Source organism: Sus scrofa, chromosome 3 (genome assembly GCF_000003025.6).
Source record: "Sus scrofa isolate TJ Tabasco breed Duroc chromosome 3, Sscrofa11.1, whole genome shotgun sequence".
Lineage (NCBI taxonomy): Eukaryota > Metazoa > Chordata > Mammalia > Artiodactyla > Suidae > Sus > Sus scrofa.
The window spans coordinates 101,691,805-101,710,446 of record NC_010445.4 but is presented as its reverse complement, the minus strand read 5'-3'; the positions used below and the strand labels follow the sequence as shown (position 1 = coordinate 101,710,446).

The 18,642-nt window shown below is 40.3% G+C and overlaps 1 long non-coding RNA gene across 3 annotated transcripts in view; it reads left to right on the top strand.

Moving 5' to 3' along the window:
- Positions 1–7,892, top strand: part of LOC102164129 — a 50,600-nt gene extending 42,708 nt beyond the window's left edge. For all 3 annotated transcript variants that reach the window (XR_002342765.1, XR_002342764.1, XR_002342766.1), the window contains one exon: positions 7,562–7,892. This is a non-coding gene — a long non-coding RNA (uncharacterized LOC102164129). The remainder of the gene's footprint in view (positions 1–7,561) is intronic.

Sequence of the window (18,642 nt, the reverse complement as noted above, 5' to 3'; positions counted from 1 at the left end):
TAGTCCAGGACACAAATAATTATTTATTAAATGACAGCTATTGATTCTCTAGAAGAGGGTCATCAGCTATGACCATGTGCTAAATCTGGCCCACTACTTGTTTTTGCAAATCAAGTTTTATTGGAACACACCCATACCTATTTGTTTATGTATTGTCTATGGCTGCTTTTGAACTATAACAGTAAGAGAAGAATAGTTGTGAAGAATATCAGATGGCCCTTAACTTCTGAACTGTTTATTATTTGGCCCACTAAAGAAAAAGGTTGCCTGAAATTTCTGCCATGGGTCAGTGGTAATGAACCTGACTAGGATCCATAAGGACTCAGTTCAATCCCTGGCCTTGCTCAGTGGGTTAAGGACATGATGTTGCTGTGAGCTGTGGTGTGGGTCGCAGATGCAGCTCAGATCCAGAGTTGCTGTGTCTGTGTCTGTGGCCCACAGCTGTAGCTCCGATTCAACCTCTAGCCTGGGAACTTCCATATGCTGTGGGAGCGGCCCTAAAAAGACAAAAAAGAAAGCAAAAGAAAAAGCTTGCTGATCCTTGCTTTACAGCAAGGCAGGAAATGACAGCCTATTTCATATGTACAAGGTTTTAAAATCTATATATCCATGTGTATGTTGTATATGAGTATGTAGATTTTTAAAAGAAAACATCTTAATTAGAAATAGATATTTAAATAGAAGATGCTTATTTTTGTAAAGAACAGTCCTGCATGCCTAAGGTTTTTATAACTGTGATAGTCACATGTGTTTTATGAGAAAGTTTAGGAGGAAACAGTGAGCTCTGTCTTGGATAGGACGTACGGTGTACAGTGGTAGTGACACATCCAAGTTTCTACTTAGAATATTTGCTAGACATATAGAGATGTAAGTCTGCTGTCTGGGAAACAAGGCTCGAGTTATCATTCAAAAGGTGATCTTTTGGGAGTTCCCATTGTGACTCAGCAGATTAAGAACCTGACTAGTATCCATGAGGATGTGAGTTTGATCCCTGGCCTTGCTCACTGGGTTAAGGATCCAACGTTACCACAGGCTGCACGTTGCCACTAGCAGCACTGTAGGTCAAAGATGTGGCTTGGATCTGGCATTGTCATGGCTGTGGCATAGGCCAGTGGCTGTGGCTCTGATTTGACGCCTAGCCTGGAAACTTCCATATGCCACAGGTGCAGCCCTTAAGAAAAGAAAAAGCGATTTTTTTTTTCTTTTAGTTCATAAAAGCACTTGTAGGGAAAACATGAAAAGAAAAAACACCCTTTGACCCAGTATGTCACTACCACTTTTAGGTACAAATATGAAAGAAGTACTCACAAGACAATATATATGCAATGTACATTGCAAAATTGTAATTGTGAAAATTTGAAAACAAACTAAATTTTCATCAACAGGAAAAAGGGATAAATGAATTATAAATACAACTCATGTTAACCACAAAGCACTAGTGAAAACTGGTAACTTGAGGAGTTCCCGTCGTGGCGCAGTGGTTAACGAATCCGACTAGGAACCATGAGGTTGCGGGTTCGGTCCCTGCCCTTGCTCAGTGGGTGAACGATCAGGCGTTGCCGTGAGCTGTGGTGTAGGTTGCAGACGCGGCTCGGATCCTGCGTTGCTGTGCCTCTGGCGTAGGCCGGTGGCTACAGCTCCGATTCAACCCCTAGCCTGGGAACCTCCATATGCCGCGGGAGCGGCCCAAGAAATAGCAACAACAACAACAACAAAAGACAAAAAGACAAAAGACAAAAAAAAAAAAAAAAAAAAAAAAAAACTGGTAACTTGAACTAATCTCACAAAAAAGTTGAGCAAAAAGTCAGGTTATGAAGACTATTTAAAGTATATAATATAATAATATACAATAGCCAAGATATGGAAACAACCTAAATGTCCATCAACAGAGGAATGAATAAAGAAGATGTGGTAGGAGTTCCCGTCGTGGTGCAGTGGTTAACGAATCCGACTAGGAACCATGAGGTTGCGGGTTGGGTCTCTGCCCTTGCTCAGTGGGTTAACGATCCGGCGTTGCCATGAGCTGTGGTGTAGGTTGCAGACGCGGCTCGGATCCCGCGTTGCTGTGGCTCTGGCGTAGGCCGGTGGCTACAGCTCCGATTCAACCCCTAGCCTGGGAACCTCCATATGCCTCGGGGAGCGGCCCAGGAAATAGCAACAACAACGACAACAACAATAACAACAACAACAACAACAACAAAAAAAAAGACAAAAAAAAAGATGTGGTACATATACACAATGGAATATTACTCAGGCATTAAAAGGAAATAAATAACAACATTTGCTGCAACATGGATGGACCTAGAAATTATCATGCTAAGTGAAGTCAGTCAGACAATGAGACACCAACATCAAATGCTATCACTTACATGTGGAATCTAAAAAAAGGACACAATGAACTTCTTTGCAGAACAAATACTGACTCACAGACTTTGAAAAACTTATGGTTTCCAAAGGAAAGAGTTTGGGGGGTGGGGGATGCACTGAAGGTTTGGGATGGAAATGCCATAAAATTCGGTTGTGATGATTGTTGTACAAGTATAAATGTAATAAAATTCATTGAGTAATAAAAAAAATTTTAAATGAAGTATATAGTATAATATATAAATTATAAAGAATAATGGAGTATAAAGTATAATAGAGGTATACCACTATACATTTTGGCATAAGGCCAATAAGTTGAAATCAATATTTGTAATTATATCATAATTGCATCATAGTCTATAAACAATATTTTTTTCTTTTTTGGCCACCTCATGGCATGTGGAGTTCCCAGGTCAGGGATCAGATTGAGCTGCAGCTGCAACCTGTGCCTTGCAACCTATGCTGCAGCTGTGGCAATGCCAGATCCTTAACCCACTGTGACTGGCCAGTGATCAAACCTGTGTCCCAGTGCTCCAGAGACGCCACCAATTCCATTGCACCACAGTGGGAACTCCAACAGTAATTTCTTTAGAACAGTCAGATGCTATTTTTCTCCTGCAGCCACTGATCTCCCTATGTGTGATACTAAATAGACACTCATTTTCACCTGAGGTCAGCAGGAAAGCATTATCTAATTTTTCCCTAACACTTTTTTCCTTTTCTTTATATACTATATATATTTTTATTATGTTTGAAGCAAAAAATAATCTATTATAACTGTTGTACATGTCTTTGGAGTTTTCCCCTCTGGGTGAAACTTTGAGATGGCAAAATTGACATTCTACTTTAAATTTATCCTCATAAAAAGAATATTCCCAAATGAACTGTTTCTTGAACAATTCATGATCTAAACAGAATTTTAAAACTCCACATTAAATAGAGTTCTTAAAGATTATTTAATGTTTTTCTACTGGTTCATAAACAATTGTACAATTATTAAAATTATGATATAATCTAATCTCAATTATCCTGACTTACTATTTTTATGAGGGTTTACATTTACTGACTCAATGAAAATCTATTATTTTTCCAACAATTGTTTAGCAAATGCTTTCTTAATAGTTGTACTAGGAGTTCTCATTGTGGCACAGTAGAAACAAATCCGACTAGGAACCAAGAGGTTTCGGGTTCGATCCCTGGCCTCGCTCAGTGGGTTAAGGTTCCGGCGTCACCATGAACTGTGGTGTAGGTCTCAGACGCGGCTCGGATCTGGTGTTGTTGTGGAGAGCTGGCAGCTACAGCTTGGATTCAACCCCTAGCCTGGGAACTACCACACACTGTGGGCGTGACCCTAAAAAAGCAAAAAAAAAAAAAAAAAAAAAAGTTGTACTAATTGCTCCTCAGTTAGTAAATAGGAAATCCCTATTTATGTAGATATTGAAAAGTTCTTAATTTTTTACCTAAAAATAACAGGTTTCACAATCATCATTATTATTGAGACATATTCCTATTGCAATAGTAAATATATAATTTTCCTTCAATGACTGATAGGATTTCAACATAGAAAAGCACACAAAGAGATTTTTCACTCCAAATTATATCTAGAATACTAGACTATATTTGAAAAGCAATTTCCAGGTACTAACAATAAATACAAATAACATGTCTTGTTCAAGTAACTGGTATAGCTGCACTGATTAGCTATAAATTTGCCTACAAGATCATGTGATCATTGATCATGGCTTGATCAATCTGGGTGACAGAAATGAAGCAGGATTTGGCTGTTTGGGCTTCCCAAAGCCAAAACTGATTCTGAGATTATAGTGCTTCCTTCACTTTGAAAAGCTTAAAATATGCAAAATTTGATTTTGTTTAGGGATGTTATAAAACAAAATTCACTTGAATAAAATTTAAAGATCTTATTGACTGTATTCAGCAATTCATGAATCAAGCAGCATCCAATCCAGCAGACAGAAAGGGGCTCCAAGGAGCTGTACAAAATGAAAGACTTTTACAGGCAGAGGGGAGTGGCAACAAGGAAGTTGTCTTGGCAGAAAGGCAGATTGGTTATTGCAGGGTTACTTTCCAGGTGTCTCTCAGGCAGGTTTACCTAAGTAGTGCTAATCAGGCAATTCCTGGTGACTGGTTTAAGATTTCATTTCTGGGAGAGCTGAAGTGTAGTTAAATTGTAGTTTGGACACATGCAATTTAACATAAGTGACTCCATTTGGGGCCTGTTGTCTTTTTTTTTTTTTTTTTGGCCATGCCCACAGCACTCAGAAGGTTCCAGACCAGGGATCAAACTCACACCACAGCTGTGACCCAAGCCATAGCAGTTACAATGATGGATCCTTAACTATTAGGCCACCAGGGAACTCCCAGTTGTCTTGTTTTTAACAGGGATTACATGGATATGTATCACAATTATAAGAGCACGTCAGGTATGAATTTGGTTCTTCTGTGGGAGTAAAGCATGCAGGAAATAAAAGATACATAGGAGAGTTAATTATATTTGTAACGTCATTTCTTAAGCGAGATTTGAAACTTGAATGCTATATTTTTTTCTATCTTGTTTTTGCATGCCTCAAAAAGTTAATAACAAAAGAATTTTTTTAAAAAGCGGAGAACTGTGCTTATGAAGAAACTTATAAAGTTCTAGAAATCAGAAATATTACTGTCCCATTTACCAACTTTTTAAATTGGAAAAAGATTTTAAAAATAGGCATTTAACTTTCCTATAGAGAAGGAGTTATTGGTTCTTAAAGCATCCACTTAGCTGTTGATTTATTTAAATCTCAAAAAGATAAAAATAAACAGAAAGTTAACTGTATACCATTTTTTCCATTTTTAAAAATTGAAGTATAGTTATTATATGAAATATTATATGTTACAGGTGAAAAATAGTGATTCACAATTTTTAAAGATTATATTCCTTCTATAGTTATTATATAATATTAGCCATATTCCCTTTGTTGTACAATATATCCTTATATCTTATTTTACACATAATAGTTTGTACCTCTAATACTCATTTTTAATGGCAAACTGGTACAAAACATTTTCCTGATATTGTGATAGTAATTAAAGACAAAAAAAGTAGCTAAGAGGAAAAGAAACTTGATTGCGTCTGAAACCAAATGAACAACTTCCAAATCTGCAATCTTCCTGGGTAAGATCTCTACTTTAAGTAGTATGTAACCCAATATTGAAAGCTGTCTCATTAAAATATTTCCTTACTTCTGTTTGGACACAGTTTTTCTTTTCTCAGTATTATCTGGCACAAATTTTCTGTTTCTCTCCACAACTCCTCAAACCTCTGGTCAGAAAGCCCTGGCCCTAGAACTCCTTGGTAATAACTGTTTGCTCAATACCTGTCTCAGTTCCTGTTTTCCCTCTCATCTAGATACAACAGATACCAAGTAGAGCAGGATATGACAGTTAGAGGGAGTGCTGCAAACAATAATGAAAGCAATTACTCTGAGTCTTAAACCCATTTGCTCATTTCCATTTCTGTAGATAAATGATATTATCTCTTGCAAATAACACACAATGGGATAGAGTGTATACCAATACCAGGGTAAAAGGAAAGGCACCTGTCTCCGTTATCACTGTCGATCAGCAAATGTTTGGCCTCTTCAGGCCTTGGAGTTTTGTTTTGTTTTTTAATTAAAGACTTCACACCAATAAATATTTTAAGTTTGAATTTTGAGTTTTGTAACTTTAATTTATACCTTTGTAAATTTCGCTTATTTTCTTAAAGGCTGAAATATAAAACAGACAAGACTTAGGACACAGCATGATTCTTTAGGACAAAATGAGGAAAGGGATAAGGTGCTTAAAAATTCTACTTTCACTGAGTGTAGTACTGCCTTAGTTCCATCATAAAAAAAACTCTGCTATAGCAGATGAATTGCCTTTCATGATATATTTAGATCAAATTACCTACCCTGCAACTCATTTTTATAGTACTTTCTACTGACTTTCCAACCAAAAATCACTCTTTAAAAAATTTGTGCTCAAAGTAAATTAGTCATTGCCTAGGTCTGAGGAGCTGGGGGTGGGGATGAGAGTGACGGCTACTGGGTGGAGGTTGGGGGGGGTCACTTTTTAGGGTAATAAAAGTGTTCTGAACATAGATTTGGTGGTGGTTGCACAAATCTGTGAATATACTAACACCATTGGATTGTACACTTTATATTAGTTTTTTGTTTGTTTGTTTTTGTTTTTTTTCTGGCTGTACTTGTGGCATGCAGAATTCCTGGGCTACGGATCTAACCCAAGACACATCAGTGACAACAAGTCCTTAACCACTACACCAGGGAACTCCCAATTTTACACTTTAAATGGATGAATTTTGTGGTTTGCAAATTATTTCAATAAGCGTTTGTTTTTTTTTAAATATGTTCTTGAGGAGGAATCTGAAGGAGGGGAGTGCCATAAAGAGATGTCTTTTGGATTTTAGTAATGTCTTTGCTAAAGCTCCTAGGCCAGGAAATGACGATCAGACCTGAGGTTTTTGATCCAATATAATCGTAATGTTTTCTCTCCCCACTTCCCATCAAAGTCCTTCTTTTGTAATTTATCACACAAATAATCTAACCCTATGGAGCCCTGTAATAGACACTGGGGATTAGCAACCCCAAAGCCATTCACAGTGTCCACTTCTGCTGCTAGAGAGCAAAATACTGTTGGCCCTCTACATTACAGGTTCTGCATCCATGGATTCAACCAGCCTCAGATTAAAAATATTCAAAACAATAAAAATTTCTAGAAAGTTCCAAAAAGCAAAACTTGAACTTGCCATGTGCTGGCAACTATTTACATTGCATTTACATTGTATTTACAGCGATTAACATATCATTTGCATTTTTTAGGCATTATAAGTAATCTTATAGAAATTAAAGTATATGGGAGCATGTGTGTAGGTTATGTGCAAATACTACACCATTTTGTATAAGAGACTTGAGCATCCGCAGATTTCAATATCCAAAGAGATCCTGGGACCAAGTCTCCCAATGATTGTATTCCGTTTTCCATTTTTGCTACTAGAAGCAGCCATATGACTCATATACATATGTAAGCAGAACTCTCTCAGATAAAATTTCCAGGGAAGTTTTATTTCCAGATGAAAAGGGATAATTACGACTGACAGAGCCCTTTTGTTCCTTTTGTCCCTGTTGTCTCTTCCTACTTGCAGCTTAGAAAGCAGACATGCGGCCTGGAGATGCAATAGCCAGTTGGTGACGTGAGGGGACAAGCATGAGAACAAAAGTTCATAAGCTAAGGAAGGTTGAGAAGGAAGATTGAGAGTCTTGCTCCTTGTCAGCATTTCTCAGCAGCTGTACTAATGCTGGACACTCAGCTCTGGATTTCTTATTTTGTAAGAAAAAGAAAACTCTTTTTTATTAACACTATTACTCACTGTTGCAGACAGGTATCTTGTTATCTTGTTACTTGCAACCAAAAGCACTTTTGTTTGTTTGTTTGTTTGTTTTGTTTTGGTTTTTTTTTTTTGATTTTTAGGGCCACACCTGCAGCATATGGAAGTTCCCAGGCTAGGGGTCAAATCAGAGCTGCAGTTGTCTGCCTATGCCACAGCCACAGCAATGCTGGATCCAGGCTAAGACTTCGACCTACACCACAGCTCATGGCAAGGCTGAATCCCCAACCCATTGAGCGAGGCCAGGGATCAAACCCTCATCCTAATGGATCTTAGGTTCATTAACTGCTGAGCCATGAAGGGAACTCCTCAAAGCACTTTTAACAAGCCAATTATAAGACTTTTATATTTTAAAATTATCTAAATATATCAGTGTTATAGTGGATTTATTTTACTGTCCAGGGGCAGCTGCTTATACACAGAAAGCACCATTTATAGTTAATCTGAGTTTATGGAGTTTTCTTGTGACTCATCCTGTTAAGGATCCAATGAGCTTCTGCATATATATGTATGTGTATATATATATAGTTAATCTAGATTTAAATTGTTATAACTTTATTGAAGATGTAAATTTTCCACAAGCCTTGAAGTTTAATTTTAAAAATTTTATCTTCTGGGAACCCTCCTGCACTGTTGGTGGGAGTGTAAATGGGTACAACAACAATGGAAAACAGTATGGAGATTCCTCAGAAAACCAAATATAGAACTACTATATTATCCCATAATCCCATTCCTGGGCATATATCCAGACGAAACTTTCTTTCGAAAAGATACATGCACCCCTTGTATGTACCTTGCAGCACCATTCACAGTAGCCCAGACATGGAAACAACCTAAATGTCCATTGACAAATGAATGGATTAAGAAAATGTGGTATATATACACAATGGAATACTACTTGGCCATAAAAAAGAACAAAATAATGCCATTTGCAGCAAGATGGATGGAACTAGAGATTCTCATACCAGGTGAAGTAAGTCACCTGGTATGAAAAAGACAAATACCATATGATATCACCTATATGTGGAATCTAAAATATGGCATAGATGAGCCTATCTACAGAACAGAAACAGACTCACAGACATGGACAGCAGTCTTGTGGTTGCCAAGAGGGAGGTGGAAGGGGAGGGAATGGATGGACTGGGAATTCAGGGTTAATAGATGCAAACTGTTTCATTTAGAATGGATAGATAGGAGTTCCTGTCATGGCTCAGCAGTTAACGAATCTGACTATCATCCACGAGGATGCAGGTTTGATCCCTGGCCTTGCTCAGTGGATTAAGGATCTGGCATTGCCATGAGCTATGGTGTGGGTTGCAGATGTGGCTCAGATCCTGCATTGCTGTGGCTGTGGCATAGGCCGGCAGGTACAGCTTTGATTTGACCCCTAGCCTGGGAACCTCCATATGCTGTGAGTTTGGCCCTAAAAAGCAAAAAAAGCAAAAAAAAAAAAATTTTTTTTAGAGTGGCTAGACAATGAAATCCTGCTGGATATAGCACAGGAAACTATGTCCAATCACTTGTGATAGAACATGAAAGATAATATGAGAAAGAGAGTGTGTATAGATGCATGACTAGGTCACTTTGCTGTACAGCAGAAATTGACAACAATATAAATCAACTATAATAATTTTTTTTAAAAATTATCTTTATTTTAGATAATAAGTGCCATTCTAGAGATTTATGCAAAGATGAATAAAAAAATTGTTTCACAGATAAGCACTTGAGTTAGGCCTTAAAGAAGGAAGAGAAAAGAAAATTCGAGAAAGAATAATACATAAACTCAGAGGCATGAAAAGGCATGATGTGTTAGATGGGTGTGGGAGGCCAGAGAAGGAGAGATGAGGCTGGAAAGAAAATTGAAATACAAATTTTCAATCTTATATATAAGACTAAGCAGTTTAAAATTTATCCTACAGCAAACTGGGAAGCTCTTAGGAGTTTTGAAGGGAGTAACATGATTACGTTAGACCAACTTTTTAAAAATTTTAAATGCCTCACTTTATCTTTTAACATACCTAAAGGGCTCATTTATTATCAGCATTTCCCTGCTCTTTTTGGGGGAGAGTGGATTTTTTTTTTAATCAAAATTTGTTGATTTATAATGTTTTGTTAGGTTCAGGTATACAGCAAAATGATTCAGTTATACATACACACACAACACATATATTCTTTTTTCATGTTCTTTTCCATTATAGGTTATTACAAGACATTGAGTACAGGGGTTGCCATTGTGGCTCAGCAGAAATGAATCTGACTAGGATCCATGAGGACCCAGGTTCGATCCCTGGCCTTGCTCAGTGGGTTAAGGATCCAGCGTTGCCATGAGCTGTGGTGTAGGTCACAGATGCGACTCAGATCTGGCGTTGCTGTGGCTGTGGCCTAGGCCAGTGGCTATAGCTCCCATTTGACCCCCAGCCTGAGAACCTCCATGTGCCTCTGGTGCAGCCCTAAACACACACACACACACACACACACACACACACACACACAAAAGACACTGAGTACAGTTCCCTGTCCTATGTACAGTAGGTCCTTGTTGATTATTGTATATATAGTAGTCTGTATATGTTAATCCCAAACTCCCAATTTATCCCTCCTCCAACCTTTCCCCTTTTATGACCATAAGTTTGTTTTCTAAGTCCGTGAGTCTGTCTCTGTTTTGTAAATAGGTTCATTTGTATCATTTTTTGAGATTTTAATATGTGATATCATATGGTATTTGTCTTTCTAACATACTTCATTTGATATGATAATCTCTACGTCCATCCATGTTGCAACAAATGGCATTATTTCATGCATTTTTATGGCTAATATTCCATTATATAAATATACCATATCTTCTTTATCCAGTGATCTGTCAATGGACATTTAGGTTGCATCCATGTCTTGGCTATTGCATATAATGCTGCTATGAACATTGTGGTGCATGTATCTTCTCAAATTATTGTTTTCTTGGGACATATGCCCAGGAGTAGGACTGCTATTTTTGTTTTTTTAAGGAACCTCCATACTGTTCTCTGTAGTGGCTGCAATAATTTATATCCCCACCAACAATGTAGGGGGGCTCCCTTTTCTCCACATCCTCTCCAGAATTTATTTGTAGTCTTTTTGATGATGGCCATTCTGACTAGTATGAGGTGATACCCTAGCATTGTGATGCTTTAAACCAGATTGGACATTTAGCTAGTCATCACTACCAACAACTAACCAGTAAGTGGGAAATGAAGAGAAAACCAGATTGGCTATGGACAAAATAATAGGAAAGTCACTTTCTCTGCACAACAAAGGTAAAGCAGGCAATTCTGAATCAGAAGCACACAAAAAAAGCAGAGTAGAAAATACAAATATTAACTGGTTATATGTAGCCTGCCAGTGGAAGGCACTGAACCCATGGGACTTTAGAAATCTGGTTATCAGAGATAACTTCCACGTATGAAGCAAGTACATTTTGGAGGGCCTGGCCCCAACCCAAACTCTCCAGCTCTCTGCTCCAATCCTTGCTTATCAAATGGCCTTTGATTATTAATTCATCATCACTAGTTCTTCAATATTAGAGACTGGCAGTGGAAAAGAAAGGAAATAGAATGGGCTTTTATACATCATTCTTTTAAGAGTGTATCTAGAATTAGATCCTGGGGCTCTAACAAGACTGAGTTTCTTGCCTGAAAGCTGTGGACCGGACCCTGGTCTCATGGGTGAATCCAATCCTGGTGCTCACTTAGCCAGGTTTCTCCAAGTGACACCATTATTTCCCTGTCCTGCCCCTTCTATCAATGTCATGTCACACCACGGACTCCACTTGAGTTGAATAAGAACCTACATGGAAGCAGAACACAGTCTGGCCAGATGCATGCATTTCCTGTGCCTGCCCCAGGGGACACATTCCAGGTGTTGTGGCCAAGCTATCCACTCATGACTGATCCCTGAACCAATTCCTATCACCTGGTCCACGTCCTTCTGACCAACTCTTAAAAGTTCTGGCTGGTGGTTTTTATATCCCTTCTCCTACTTATTTCTCTGGTGCTCCCATTGGATTTGACCTTAGCTGACTCAAAAAGCCTTGGTCAAATCACCTTTCCTATTTTGGCCTGTCTCTTTCCACCCCTACCCTGAACTGAAGGGCTGCTTTCTTTCCCACCAGGCCTGCCTTGACCTTGCTGAGAAGACTTAGACCCACAGAACTATCCAGGGCCCACTCACTCCTCCTGTCAGAATAAGAAAATATTGGAATCAACCGCGCTAGGTTCAGCATGAGGTATGACAATCCCAGCGATTTCCAGAACCATTGTCTGGGCTCTTCTACCTCTGGAGTTGAGTTCAGCACAAAGGCAGGGAAACACTCAGCTGGACTGGTCTCTTTTCTGAGAAAGTAGCTGCTTTAGTAAGTAGCATCTGTAGACTGAAGCTTTTCCTACTTGGCAGCCCATATCTGCCCTGTCAGCTGTCACCATTTCCATAGCACTGATTATGGAATGACTGATGATACTGTGGCTGCAGCCACTCCCAACTCACAATTAAGTCATAGCAGCTCAGCATTTTCACTTTTAAATTACTTACCATTCTGAGGTAGGTATTGGAGCCAGGTAGGCCTGAGTTTGAATACCAGCCATACCTACTCAACCCCATCTTCTCTGAGTCTCAATTTTCTCAGCCATGAAATAACTGTTATACCTCCATAACTGTTATACCTCCCTCACAGATAAGCCACATAAAAACATCTAGCCTACTGACAATGTTAATTCTGATTCCATCCTGAGGCAGAATCTCCAAGATCCTAAAGATCTGTTTCACCTATGAGTCCTTTGTACTCAGTTGTAATTCTCCCTTGCCCTTAAGTCAGGAGAAGGTGGTAACCTCAGTCAGACTTGGGACTCTGACTGGACAAGCTTCTGGAAAGGAATAGTGTTAGGGTGGGCGTAACACTAAAGGAAATGCTTACTCCCTGGCTTTTAAACCTCAGTGGGCATGACAATCATTTAGGGAGTTTACAGAAAATACAGATAAAGAAGTGGGGTTAAGGATCTGGCATTGTCACTGCAGTGGCTCAGGTTACTGCTGTGGTGCAAGTTCAGTCCCTGGCCTGGGAACTTCCACATGCTGCAGGCATAGCCAAAAACAAAAACAAACAAACAAACAAAAAATACAGATACCCAAGCCCTTCCCTCAGTGACTGAGAGTCACTAAGTCACTGAGAGTCAGACTCAGCAACCTATATTTTAAATGTTTCCCAGAATATTCTAATATGCATCTACGTTTGAGAATTACTGCCCTATCTGGAAGTTTCTCTCTTCTTTTATCTCTGACCTAGTTATTCTGGTAGAGTGGGTGGTGGGGCCCAGTTGAGGGCTAGGTTATAATTAAAAAATATTTGGTCTTTGTCTCCAGTTCCTGGCTCAAAGCTCCCAAATCCTTGGAACTTCTTGAGTGATAAGATAAGCCTTGGGGTGGGGGAAGATGTTGGGGGAGACCTACACTAGATAGCTTCAGGATGGGACTGAGCGGAGAAAAACCAACCTAGTGATTAAAGGACTAGACTTTCAGCTCTATCCCTTGATCTCCTCAGGGAGGGGAGAAGGGTGGATTCTGAATTCAGCTACCAAGGGCCAGTAATAATCATGCCTAAGTCCTAAAAAACAAATTCCATGAGTTTCCAGGTTGGTGAACACATTCAAGTGCTGGGAAAATGGAACACTAGCAGAGAACTTGGAAGCTCTGTACCAATCCCACTCCCACCTTCGTCCCCTATAACTTGCTCTGTCATCTGTAGGGGAGCAAAATTTGCCACTACAAAATATCTCTTTGGCTTATAGGTTATTTTGAACTGAAAACTATCAAGGCCCAAAAGACTCAGAAGAACCTTTGACCTTCCCCCTAGCTACCTAAGGAATGTAGATAGAGAACAATTCCAGCAAGAGAAGTATCGCCCTAGGTAACTATAGTATGAACTAGGTATGATTGATAGGGAGGAATCTAGCAATGACTTCTTGTTAAAATTCCTCTTTCTGGAGTTCCCGTCGTGGCGCAGTGGTTAACGAATCCGACTAGGAACCATGAGGTTGCGGGTTCGGTCCCTGCCCTTGCTCAGTGGGTTAACGATCCGGTGTTGCCATGAGCTGTGGTGTAGGTTGCAGACTCGGCTCGGATCCAGCGTTGCTGTGGCTCTGGCGTAGGCTGGTGGCTACAGCTCCGATTCGACCCCTAGCCTGGGAACCTCCATATGCCGAGGGAGCGGCCCAAGAAATGGCAAAAAGACAAAAAAAATAAATAAATAAATAAAAATAATTTAAAAAAAAAATTCCTCTTTCTGTCTCATTGTCTTGGCATGGCCCAGCAAACATTTGTTTACTAACAAACATTTGCTTTCCCATCTCATGTCAATTGCCTTCCTCCCCTTTAAAGTGCCAAACCACTACCCCCAACATCCTCTTTTGTCTTTGACCAAAGATGGTATTTAAGTGAGGGCTTCCGTCATTTTGGTGAGTTACTCAGTTTCCCTGGGACTCTCCTATGTATACATGTTATTAAACTTTTGTTTGATTTTCTCCTGTTAATCTGTCTCATTTCAATTTAATTCTTAGCTCAACCAGAAGAATCTAGAAGTGTAGAGGAAATTTTTTTCTTCTATGACACTTCTCTTCTGTTTGGCTGATCCTGAGTTATATCCTTTATAATGAAGTGGTAAACATAAGTAATGTAATTTTGTGAGTTCTTTGAGTCATTCTACAATATTACAAAAGCTGAGGAGAGCTCATGGGAGTTCCCAAATGTGTAGTCAGTCAGGCAGAAGAATGGGTAGCCAAGGTATCCCATTTTCAGCTGATCTGTGCTGAAATGTGAGACTGAGCCCTTTAACTAATGGGATCTGACCCTACCTCTAGGTATATAGTGTCAGAAATGAATTGAATTGTTGGGCATCCAATTAGTATCATAGTATTGGTTGGTTATGTGGAAAAACAACACACAGTGTCAGAAGTGGTAACAGAAAAAACCACTACACAGGTGCCTAACATATTCTGTCTCTCCCTGACCTCACCCAGCCCTTGTATAACCACACTTCTTTATAGAATGTGGTTGAGCCCAGAAGAAACAGCCAATTTCTCTACAATTCTCTGACCTAAATTCAGTGTTAACTTTTTGAGGAGGAATAGCTGTGGAGCTAAAATTTTTTCTCTTCAAGCCTACTCAAAAGGAGGGCAGAATTTGCCTACAGGCTTCTGATGCACCGCTCACCCAGAGGGCAGCCTCCGAGTCAGCAAGCAAAAGGCCTGCTCTACAATAAGGTGAAAGCTCATTTGCTGGAATCATTTATGGACCAGCTGACTGCTTTGACTCTGGCTGGACCCCGCCTGAGCTAGTCACCTTTTGAGCCTAGTCATCTAGTGTCTGCCAGACCCCTTCCATCTAACTAGATTCTCTTCCCCATTCCTCTTGGCTATTTATCAGTGGTCAAGCCTTTCCTCCTGCCCCAAAGTCGCTGCAATAAACTTAGTCATTTCCACTAGCATGTGCCCCAGGGGTCTAGGTAAAGTCTTCTCTGATAAGCCTTCCTATGCTGGCCTCACATCTGAAGTTCCAGCTGTGGCTGCTGTCCTCATGTTTGTTGTTAAAATGCTATCCCCTCCCTTCCATGCCTCCTCACTCCTTCTTCCTAGAGAAACCACACAAGTTCATCAATTAGTATGACTCATCTTGGTATACTTGCTGGAGTACCTGAAACCATTGCAAAGAGGCCTCATTCTTAATCTTTCTTAAAATATGTGATGATATTTGACAGAGATTTCTTATTCACTACAAAGTTAACCTGGTAAATGATTGTCTCACACATCTTCAGGTAGAAAGACACAGTCAGTTTGGTAAGAGATGGCACAAAATCAAGGGACATGAACTGACCAAGTGCTTCTACTTTGAGCAGAGGCTCAAGTCCTCCATGAAGGAGAATCTTCCCCAGGACTAGAGAACTATACTGTAGAGCTGCCAGTAACTAATGGAGAGTACCTACCAGCTACAGGGTCATCCCAGGGACCTCACCTGGGTACAACCTGGTATAGTGCCCCAGGCAACTCCCAGTCACTAGGCCTAGCAAGTTCCTTACTGTAACTATAATGGATCAACACTAACTCTTGGAAATCCCTCCCTCCAAATGTGGTTTAGTCTCCTCTTCCCTGACAGAAATAGTCCCTGTCCTGGCCTGACTGATTTGGTGGTCTCCATATCTGTTATGGAAGCCGCTTATGTGAGGGTTGGGGGGAAATCCTGTGGGGCTTGGGCTCTTCCTCAGTTGACAAACCCATTACTATCAAAATGATTCCCACCCCACACCATCCACCTTCTGGGCATAATAATCTTCTCCAACTAGAGCTTGTCCAGACCTTGACACTTTGATCCTTGGAGTCTCCAGCACCACACTCACAAGTGCACCATCATCTGGAGTAAAATCCCTGTCTTCTTCCAGATCCCTGCAAATCATATGAGGCCTTTTAGTTCTCACTTTGGACAGTGCCTATAGAGTATTTGATACCTGTAGTCCCATCCCAGGTGTGTACTCATAGATATCTGGCTGTGATCAGTTCACACCAAAGGCACAGGCTCAAATTCTCATTATATACAAATGATGGGAGGAACAATGGCTATTAGCAGCCCTCTCAGGACCCTGGAAAACATATATTTAAATGCCATCAACTTTTAAGGAATAGCGGCAGAGTGCTACTTATTCTCCAATGTCTTCTCCTTTATACAACACTAATAGACTCCCTAGAATAAAGATTATATATTTTCCATCCTACCCTGAAATTTGATAGGATTATGGGATATGAAGAGAAGTAAAGTATAGAACTTTTAGGATGTGTCCTTAAAGGGAGGGGGACTGCCCTTTCTGCAACATTCCCTCTCCCTGACTCCTCTGCTCCACCATACTCCTCTAGATGTAGACGTGGTGACATACCTCCTTGGCCAAGTGGCCACACCCTACAAGCAACAAGTTAGAGGGAGTCTAGGTCCCGGAAGACCACATTGAGCAGAACAGCCATCCTAACCTTGGACCACCTGTTGAGATAAGCAATGGTGTGAGCCTGAGCATCCCTGAACATCCCTTTTGGATATGCCAAGAATGCAAGACCTTGACCGCTCTTTAGCCTACTGTTTCTGAGTTGACTTTGCAGTGGGCAGTTTGCAAGGGATAAAATAACATTTTCTCCCAAAGAGCAGTCTTACTTACTACTCACTATGAAAGTGGTAGATTCCAGTTAAAATACAAACTCAATATAGGTAGAGTATCCACCTTAGTCCCTCCATGTTGCCTCCATAGGTCTTAAGGGGAATGGGGAACTAGCAACAACATATCCATGTTGCTTGCTGTGCAGTGAGTAATACAATCTTTTGTCGCAGACTCTGGAATCTTGTATCTTTTGCCAGCATCCATGAAACAGTAATTTATTAGCTTGCAAGTAGAGTAAAACCACAGAATTTCACATACAAACCACTGGATTGTTTTTAGGAAAGAAATCAACTTGTATCTCTATTGAACCACTGTTACTTTGAATCTTTGTTACAGTGAGCCGAATCTAATCCTAACTAATGAAAGAGTAATTTTTCAAAGTTCTGATTTGAAAGAAAAAAAATACTACATATTGTCAGAAATTGATCTTTCAAGCTGAGCAAGTTATGATCAATTCAAAAGCAAGAAATTATAAAAGTGTTGGGACCTCTTGAACAAGTGGCATTGAATATAGGAATCAAGAGCACACTGTGGAGTTCCCTTCGTGGCTTAGCAGCTAACGAACCTGACTAGGATCCATGAAGATTCAGGTACCATCCCTGGCCTTGCTCAGTGTGTTAAGGATCTGGTGTTTCTGTGAACTGTGGTGTAGGTCACAGACTCGGCTCGTATCCTGTGTTGCTGTTGCTGTGGCATAGGCCAGCAGCTGTAGCTCCAATTCAACCCCTAGCCTGGAACCTCCATATGCCTCTGGTGTGGCCCTAAAAAGCAAAAAAAAAAAAAAAAAAAAAAAAAAAAAATTACACTGTGACTGATTACCAGATAATGGAAGGGACTAAATCAAAGCTTACTGAATCAGGCTGGCAAAATCATGGGAGTGAATTCTCCACATTCATTTAAGGTAATCTTAAAATGTTTCTAGAATGCTACTTTCTGCCAAGAATTATAAACTCGGAGTTCCCACTGTGGCTCACAACCAGTATCCATGAGGGTGCAGGTTTGATCCCTGACCTTGCTGAATGGGTTAAGGATCTGGTGTTGCTGTGAGCTGAGGTGTAGGTGGCAGATGCAGCTTGGACCCTGCGTTGCTGTGGCTATGGGGGACATCGGCAGCTGCAGCTCCGATCTGATCCCCTAGCCAGGGAACATCCATATGCTGCAGATGTGGCCCTAAAAAAGAAAAAAGCATTATAAGCTCCCAAGCCAGGGATCAAACCCATGCCACAACTGTAACCGGAGCTGTTGAGTGATCCTAGTCACAGGATTTGAGGATAGAAAGGACAATGTTTGAATAGTATTGCTTAGGACACTTGTTCATTTATTAGAAAGAGTCCCTTCACACATTGTGGATGGAAGAAGGCAAGAGTGTAGGACCGTGGCATGTGCTGGGTGTTGGCCAGAGCAGATGGGCTGGTAAGTCAGGAAGGGGGTAAGACCACCCGCTCCTCCTGCTGAACCACCGCCCCCAGGAACACACTCCCTATATCTTTCAAACGTGGAGATGATTTCTTGATCTCAAAGTATGGGGAACCAGGGTTAGCAGTCAGCTCCTGCCCTGTTTCAAGCTACAGGACAGCAGTGTGATTTCCTGCATCCCTGGGCTGGCATAAGATTATGATAA